Source organism: Callorhinchus milii, unplaced genomic scaffold (assembly GCF_018977255.1).
Source record: "Callorhinchus milii isolate IMCB2004 unplaced genomic scaffold, IMCB_Cmil_1.0 Scaffold463, whole genome shotgun sequence".
In the NCBI taxonomy this organism is placed as follows: domain Eukaryota; kingdom Metazoa; phylum Chordata; class Chondrichthyes; order Chimaeriformes; family Callorhinchidae; genus Callorhinchus; species Callorhinchus milii.
In genome coordinates this window covers 17,927-26,889 of record NW_024705204.1, presented here as the reverse complement: position 1 = coordinate 26,889, position 8,963 = coordinate 17,927, and positions in this window count along the sequence as shown.

Below are 8,963 nucleotides of genomic sequence, written 5' to 3'. Positions count from 1 at the left end.
CAGTGGGAATAGTTAACATGCCACTATTGACTAGCAGTAAGTAGGAAGCCGGTGCTCGTCATTCACGGATCGCTTTTCTGTGGGTATTATTTCCTTGAAAAATATATATTTTTTAAAAATTATAATTTTTCAGTCAACTCACGACTGTTTGTGGGACACTGCTATGTGCAACCGACTGCTGCGTTTCTTCCACAATATATACAATCAATTAATTTTACAGTATATTCTGAGAAGTTCTTTGAGACGTCTCGAAGGCGTGAAACGGTGCTATATGAAATGAAAGGATTATTATTATTATTATTACTTCTCTTCCTCCCCTGGGCTCATTAAATCTCTTTTGGTATCAGTTCCTGAATTGGAACAATACAAGCTCATTCCAATTGCCCGCTCATCGTTCCATTTCCATTGAATCCCCAGATAACACGCTTCATTTTGACAAAACACTCAATGCCCTTTGGCATAACTTATTTTACGCTGCAATGACCACCTTTTAGCAAAATCTTTGACTTCCGCCTGGAAGGACAGGAGAAGCCGATTCGATAACAACTTTTGAGATTGAAGTCTATAATTATTGCGGGAGGACAAGTTTGCAGAGCCATGAGGAGAGAGTGGGATTGAACAAGATATCTTGTTTCAAAGAGACACGACAGATGAGCCGATCGGTCTGCTTCTGCGCTGTATAATTCTGTGATTTTATGATTCCGCCTAAAAGAGTTCTAAAGTCCCGGTCAATACCTCCAGTGACACAGGCTGTGAGTCGTTTTGGCTTAACTTGTTCAGTGTACGCTCAACAGAATGCCAGTCTAATAACAACAACAGCAACAACAACTTGCATTGATGTAGCGCTCTTCACGCCGGGCAGTGTTCGAGAGTGCTTAACAATGGTGGAGCCCGATGCCAAGCCAGGGGTGCAGCAAGGTGACCATAGGCACGGTCGAAGAGGAAGGTCTTCATACTCAAGCTGAGGCTGGAGCCAGGAGAGTGGAGGCAGCGGGTAGTGCTGCGAGGGGAGAAGCGGTTGGAGAGATGGGAGTGTCAACGAGTGAAGGGATTTAAACACTAGAGTGAGGATCTTGAAGTTGATCTGCTCTGTGACCAGGGAGCCAGTGGGTTTGGGCAAGGATTGGGGTAATCTGGTTGCAGAGTTTAGTGCAAGTGAGAATGCAGGTGGTGAAGTTCTGGATGAGTTGAATTCTGTGAATTGTGGAGTAGGGGAGTTTGGTGTGGAGGGCAGTGGAGGGCATTTGAGTAGTGCAGTCGAGAGGCTTGAACAAGAGCTTTGGCATCTTATAAGGACTTATATGCTGTCTCGTTCTCCCCTCAACAGTTCTTAAGCCACCATCTTCACAGCGCATAAAACTTTCTACAAAAGTAAAATCTCTGCCCAAACCAACGATACCTCCAAGCTCACAGAGCAATCATTTACCAGGTAAGAATGTATTTCTAGAAACCACAAATGGCTGCAGTCCCACTCTTCACTATCTGTCACCATCAAAAGCATCCACATCCGTTGCTTAGCTGAAATCACAGGGGATGGTTTAATGGAGGCAACTGTATAGGCAAAGGGAAGATTCAATGCTGTGGACCAAAAGACAGTTGAAGAGGTAGAACTTTAAAGAGTATTCTGAGGAGAGAATAAGTCAGGTAGAAAGAATAAGGATGAGGAAAGGATGTAAAACCTGAGAATTTAATATACCACATGTAAATTAAAGTTAGAAGAAATTGAAACTGCAGGAACTTGCACCTATTTTCTGTTGTCTTCTACACTCACCAGCTCTGTCCACAACCACAAAACCAGCGCACAGAGATTATTACTGGATAGATCAACGCAAAAACTGGACTGAAGCGCGGGATTACTGCCGCAATCATTACATGGATCTTATCAGTGTTCGGAGCGCTGAGGAGCAGAAGATTATATCTAAGATGTTCGATGGAGACAAACCTCTCTGGATTGGCCTTTACAACAGTAACCACACTACTGCTGGGTGGAAGTGGATAAACGAAGACGAGTTCAGTTACGCACACTGGAAAGATAATGAGCTGAATGCACATCTCGGTTCTGAGGTCTGTGTCGCGATGAAGAGTGGCGTGTGGTTTAATGATGACTGCAAACGAACATACTGGTTCATTTGCTACCAAGGTAAGATCAGCGATTAATATGCTAAGCATGAGTGCTTCCCTTTCTTAAATCACATCAATTACAGATTCAAGCCATGAAGCCTCCTGCAATGCCTCTTAGTCCAAATTTCCTGCTATTTATCCTCACCCTGGAGAAATCTTTTTCTCCAAATATTTTCTCTGTTCCAGTTTCAGTGTTATTAATATGTGAGGCTCAATAAACATGCGTAATACTTGGTCTAGGAAAGACAAAATCTACTGTACTGATTGTTGCTTTGATAAGATTTTCAATTTGCTAACCAGTTGTACTCTAATAATATAATAATCCTTGCATTTAATATAGCATTTTATCATGTCATTGAGATGTCTCAAATCGCTTCACAGAATGTACTGCGAAGTGTAGTGACTGTATATTATGGAGGCAAAACAAGATATGAACAAAAGATGAAATTCCTTCCTTCCTCCTCCCCTCATCCTCAAAACCTAGTGCCTTGGAAGAAATGGAAACCATTTAATCTTGAGCCTATTTTCTGATTTGATCATCTCTTGTTAGATCCGTCTATGAGCACAAAGCCACAAGACAGAACATATCACAGGGTTAACCAAAAGAAAAGCTGGAGTGAAGCCCGTGATCACTGCCGTAATTTCTACACAGACCTTACCAGCTTTAGGAACCCAGAGGAGCAGAAGAGGACTTCCAAGCTGTTTAGCAGAGGTGCGCCTCTCTGGATTGGACTGTACAATAATAAGAGCTCCACTGCAGGGTGGAAGTGGATAAATGGAGACAGTTTCAATAATGATGACTGGAAACATGCAGAGCCAGATAATCTGGGTAGCACCTGCGTTGCTGTGACCAACGCTCTGTGGCTTAATAATGACTGCAATCAAACTTACCAGTTTACTTGCTACAAAGGTAAGATCGGGAAATCACAAGCATTTAAGGAATTTAAAACTACATGAGTTGTTTGCTTCCTTGTTTCATTGATGAGATGGAAAGAATAAAGGTGAAAAGTAAATAAGAAGGGCAGAACATCCCGGCAGGAGGAGTGGTGTAGGGTATAATTTGCTAGAGACCAGACGAGAATGTGCTTGAAGTGGAGGACAAGGATCTGAAGAGTCAATTGGTTGAGCTACTGGGGGCCTTTATTCTGAATTTCAATTTAATTATTTTCCTAAGAGGCTGCTGAGTCTTTGTGGAGTCCGATAGGTTAGTGGTTAGGTAAGTCACCTATCAAGTGAGTAAACCTGGATTCAGTTCCCGGGCAAGGCGAAATGTTGGGAAACTTTTCTTATTCCACATGCCTCTGATTGGCGAGCATAAGTAAGAACCCAATCATTCGACGATTGGCGAATCACTTTACGGGATGGGGGGGTTTTAATCTCTTAAAAAAACTAATGCTAACTTGGTCACTCAATTCACGACTGTTTGTGGGATACTGCCGTATGCAATTGGCCACCACATTTTGCTCACAAAATACTTGAATACAGTGAATTGACAGTATGTTATTATCGTTTTATTTAATCAGATGTGTCTCAAGTTGATAAGCCCTGGTACAGAGAATACCTACATATCAACAAGCAGAAAAGCTGGACAGAAGATGGGGATTACTGCCGCAATCAACACAGTGATTTTGTCAGCAGCCGGAATCCAGAGAAGCACAGGTTCACATCTCAGATGCTTGACCTCGACACCCCTCTTTGGATTGGGCTGTACTATAATAATGGGTCGAACGCTGGGTGGAAATGGACAAATGGAGACACGTTCAATTACACCCATTGGCAAGAAGAGCCAAATGATTCTGTGTCTTCTGTGATTTGTGTCACTATGAGCAATGGTCTGTGGCTTGATAATTACTGCAATCAAACTTATCGTTTCATTTGCTACAAAGGTAAGACAAGGACATGCGATTTTGAAGAGTGGCAAACTTGCCTTTTCCCACAGTTACACCAATTGCCAAACAGAAGGAAGCGACTGAGCTACTCAGCTGAATTGAGTATGAGTAGAGCTGAACTCTATTCTGTTCGACCCTGAGCTGTCCTTTCTCCCCCATATCCGCACCACAACTGGCACCGCCTTCCATCACCTCCGGAACATCGCCAGACTACGGCATTACCTCACCCCTCACGCTGCTGAAACCCTGGTCCACGCCTTTGTCACCTCAAGGCTGGACTATGGGAACTCTCTCCTCGCCGGCCTTCCCGCCACCTCCCTCCACACTGTAGGTCATTCAGAACTCTGCAGCTCGTGTACTGTCCCGCACCAGGCTTCGGGACCACATCACTCCCACCCTCACTCACCCTCGCTCCCCTCCACTGGCTCCCCATCCCCCAGAGGATCGAATTCAAGTTCCTCATCCTCACCTACAAGGCCATTCACGGCCTTGCTCCCTCCTACCTCTCCAACCTACTATCCCCCTACCTACCCTCCGTTCCTCTGGCTCCGATCTGCTCCACATCCCCCGCCCCAATCGCCCTACCATCGGTTGCCGGGCCTTCAGCATCTCAGCCCCGAGGCTCTGGAACTCTATTCCCCAGTGCCTTCGCCGCTTCCTCCCTTTCCTCCTTCAAGGCCGGTCTCAAGACCTTTCTCTTCAACCGTGCCTTCAGCTCTCCTCTCGACTCTCTACCCCCTCCTCGCTCCCTCCCTTCCCTCCCTTCACCCTGACCATTTCCCCCCCTGCTCGGGTCCTGACCCAACTGTACAGCGCCTTGGGACATCCTCCCGACGTGAAAGGCGCTCAATAAATGGAACCTTGTTGTTGTTGTTGTGTAGATTGAGCTATCGGCTCTTTATATCGATACACAATAAGTCACGATAAGTATTTCCAAAATTAAAAATGGGGACCCAGTTACACATAGACATTACTGTGGCTGTTTAGATACTTTCGAGTAAAAGATCTTGAATATATTGTTGACAACAAAACATAATCACAAGCTAGCCATTTGGACTGCATGCAAAATAGCAACACTTGCATTTGACATAGCGCCTTATCACGTCTTCGAGACGTCATGAAGCGCTTCACAGAATATAATGCGAAGTGAATTTGTCTGCATAGTTTATGAGCAAAATGTAGAACGTTATGTGTGCAGGTGCAGAGCAGGAAAGAATCGGTGAGCCAGTAGTTGTAACTGGCTGATTTTTTCTCAATCACAAATGTTCGTCATAGAATCATAGAATTATGCAGCACAGAAGGAGGCCATTCGGCACCTTGTATCCTTGACAGCTCTTGAAAGAGCTATACAAATAATTCCCAGTCCCCTGCCCTCTTCCCATACGCTTGCAAATTTGTTCTCCCCAAATATCTATCCACTTTTCTCTTGACAGTTGTCCAAATTGCTTCCAACACCCTTTCAGGCAGTGCATTCCCGATCCAAACAACTCGCTGTGTCAAAACAATTCTCCTTAACTCCCCTTGTTTCTAATCATATATTAGTCAGGAAACAATTAATAATTGCAGTTGGAACATTCCAGTGTGACCCAAGAATTAGCAATGGTAGGTTATTTTGTCTTAAAATAGTGAAGGTTTCAGAAGAAGAAAGTTGAATTCAGTCAAAAATCAGTTGGGGCTTTCTAACAATACAGATGCACACAATTTATCTGAAGAGTTTAATGAAGAATTTATTTAGTGGACACTACTGTGTGTGAAGGGTGCTAAATAAATGTAAGTTGTTGTTGCTGTTGTAATTGCTTCCATTCAAGATAAATGTGTCAAGGAGATTGATATAGCCTGGGGGATGGGCTGGGCAGCACCTCCCAACAAGGCTCAGGATTAAGATACAGATGATCTGGTACTAGACCAGAATTATAAGCATAGGGCTGTAAGAACAGGAGAAAAAAATGGACGAGATTTTATAAGTAGTGAAAAAAGAAACAGTAAGGTTATTGGAATATAAGGCCAAGCAATGTTGATCGGATTGGCGAAACAAATAAGTGGAGCCTTGACCTTATTTTCTGCTGTTAACTTTTCGCCAGATCTGGCCACGGACAGACAGTATCACCGGATTGAACAAAGGAAAAACTGGACTGAAGCTCAGGATTACTGCCGCACCCATTACACAAGTCTTACCAGTATTCGTAGCTGGGAAGAGCACAGGCTCACATCTCAGCTATTTGTTGGAGATGAACCTCTCTGGCTCGGGCTGTACAATAATAAAGTGTCCACTACCGGGTGGAAATGGATAAGTGGGGACGAGTTTAATTATACGCAGTGGAAAGATAAAGAGCCAAATGATTATCTGGACTCTGTGATCTGTGTCGCTGTGAGAAATGGTCAGTGGTTCAGTGATTACTGCAATGAAAGTTATCTTTTCACTTGCTACAAAGGTAAGATCTGGGAATAAGATGCCGAGCTGGATGGGAGTGAAAGTGGAAATAAAAATAAGCAATAGACTATAACCAGAAGAATCTTGGGTGTGGGAGGTGTGGGGGGGTGCGGGGGGTTGGGGGGTGGGGAGGGGGCTGGTGGCTGGATAAACAGTGGGTAAGCTTGCCAGACAGGATCATCCATGGCAAGCGATGCAGCTTGAACTGAGTAGGCTCCAGCATTTACTACCCGAGCCCTTGGACCTTGCCAACCTGCGCCTATCACTATCTGGAATTTGGTAAGCAGCTTTCATCCCTCCAGGAAAGAGTGACAGTGTGTGCGTCCCATTAATCTATCTCTGGGAGTTCCATGAAAAGATGGGATGCATGGAATTCTCAGCTTGGTTTGGAGAATCTTAAGCACGATAATGGGTTTCTGATTCGGTTTCAGACACCCGTCTGACCAAAACGACACAGGGTTAAGGACAAGAAACTTAAACGTGATTCCCTGGGAGTGTTGGAGCTTGCAAATATTTTCTGTATCTCTCTTTTGCTAGATCTGTCGAGAAGCTCAAAACCAGCAGACAGAGAGTATTATCGGGTTGACCGACGAAAAAACTGGAGTGAAGCCCGAGATTACTGTCAAAATTATCACACTGATCTTATTAGTATTGGGAGCCCAGAAGAGCATAGCCTGATGTCTAAGCTCTTTGATGGAGATCATCCTCTCTGGATTGGGCTGTACAACATTAATCAAACTGCTGATGGTTGGAAGTGGGTAAATGGAGACAGGTTCAACTACACCCATTGGAGAGATAAGAAGATGAATACATCCCCAGGTTCCAGGACATGTGTCGCTATGAGCAATGGTTTGTGGTTTGGTGATTACTGCAACCAAACACACTGGTTCACTTGCTACGAAGGTAAGATCAGGGAGTGAAATCTTTGGTGTTGTGATCGAGGGTGGAAGGCAGGGGGGGAAGCAGGAAGATCGAGAGCACGGTCAAAGAGGAGAGTCTTGAGGTGGGTCTTGAAGGTGGCGAGGGAGGGGCGAGACGGAGGGCCTGCGGGATGGAGTTCCAGAGGGTGGAGGCAGAGTGGCGGAAGGTCCACCGCCAATAGTGGGGCGAGTGAGGCAGAATACGTGAAGCGGGCCGGAGGGTGTTAAGAGGACCGAGAGGTAGGTGAGAGCAACAACAACAACAACAACAAGATTCCATTTATAAAGCGCCTTTCACGTCAGGAGGACGTCCCAAGACGCTGCACAGTTGGGTCATGACCCGAGCGGGGGGGGAAATGGTCAAGGTGAGGGGAGGGGAGGGAGCGAGGAGGAGGGAAATGGTCAAGGTGAGGGGAGGGGAGGGAGCGAGGAGGAGGGAAATGGTCAGGGTGAGGGGAGGGATGGGAGGGAGCGAGAAGGGGGAAGAGAGTCGAGAGGGGAGCTGAAGGCTCAGTCAAAGAGGAAGGTTTTGAGACCGGCCTTGAAGGAGGAGAGGGAGGAAGCGGCGAAGGCACTGGGGGATAGAGTTCCAGAGCCTCGGGGCTGAAGGCCCGACCACCAATGGTAGGGCGATTGGGGCGGGGGACGTGGAGCAGACCGGAGCCGGAGGAACGGAGGGTACGGGCAGGTAGGTAGGGGGATAGTAGGTTGGAGAGGTAGGAGGGAGCGAGGCCGTGAATGGCCTTGTAGGTGAGGATGAGGATCTTGAAATCAATCCTCTGGGGGATGGGGAGCCAGTGGAGGCGAGCGAGGGTGGGAGTGATGTGGTCGCGGTGTCTGGTGCGGGACAGTACACGAGCTGCAGAGTTCTGAATGACCTGCAGCTTGTGGAGGGAGGTGCCGGGAAGGCCGGCGAGGAGAGAGTTCCCATAGTCCAGCCTTGAGGTGACAAAGGCGTGGACCAGGGTTTCAGCAGCGTGAGGGGTGAGGTAGTGCCGTAGTCTGGCGATGTTCCGGAGGTGATGGAAGGCGGTGCCAGTTGTGGTGCGGATGTGAGGGAGAAAGGACAGCTCAGGGTCGAACAAAACGCCGAGGTTCCTGACTGGCTTTGAGAGGTGGAGAGTGCAGCCTTGGATGCTGATGGTGTCAGCGCCTGAGGTGCGGAGGCGCTGACGTGAGCCAATCAGGAGGGCCTCGGTTTTTCGCACGTTGAGCTGAAGAAAGTTGTCTCTCGTCCAGGACTCGATGTCGGACAGGCAGCTGTCAGGACATCGGTGGTCGTGGAGTTGAGAGTAGAGGAGGAAAGGTAGAGTTGGGTGTCATCCGCATACATGTGGAAGTTAACTCCATGTCTGCGGATGATGTCACCAAGGGGGAGCATATAGAGGGTGAAGAGGAGGGGACCGAGGACAGAGCCCTGAGGGACACCACATGAGACAGTACGGGGGGTGGAGGAGAAGCCATTCGTCGAGACAAAGTGAAGACGGTGAGAAAGGTACGACCTAAACCATTCAAGGACAGTGCCTTGAAGGTTGAGGTGGGAGGACAAGCGGTGGAGTAGGATAGCGTGGTCGACCGTATCGAATGCTGCCGATAGGTCGA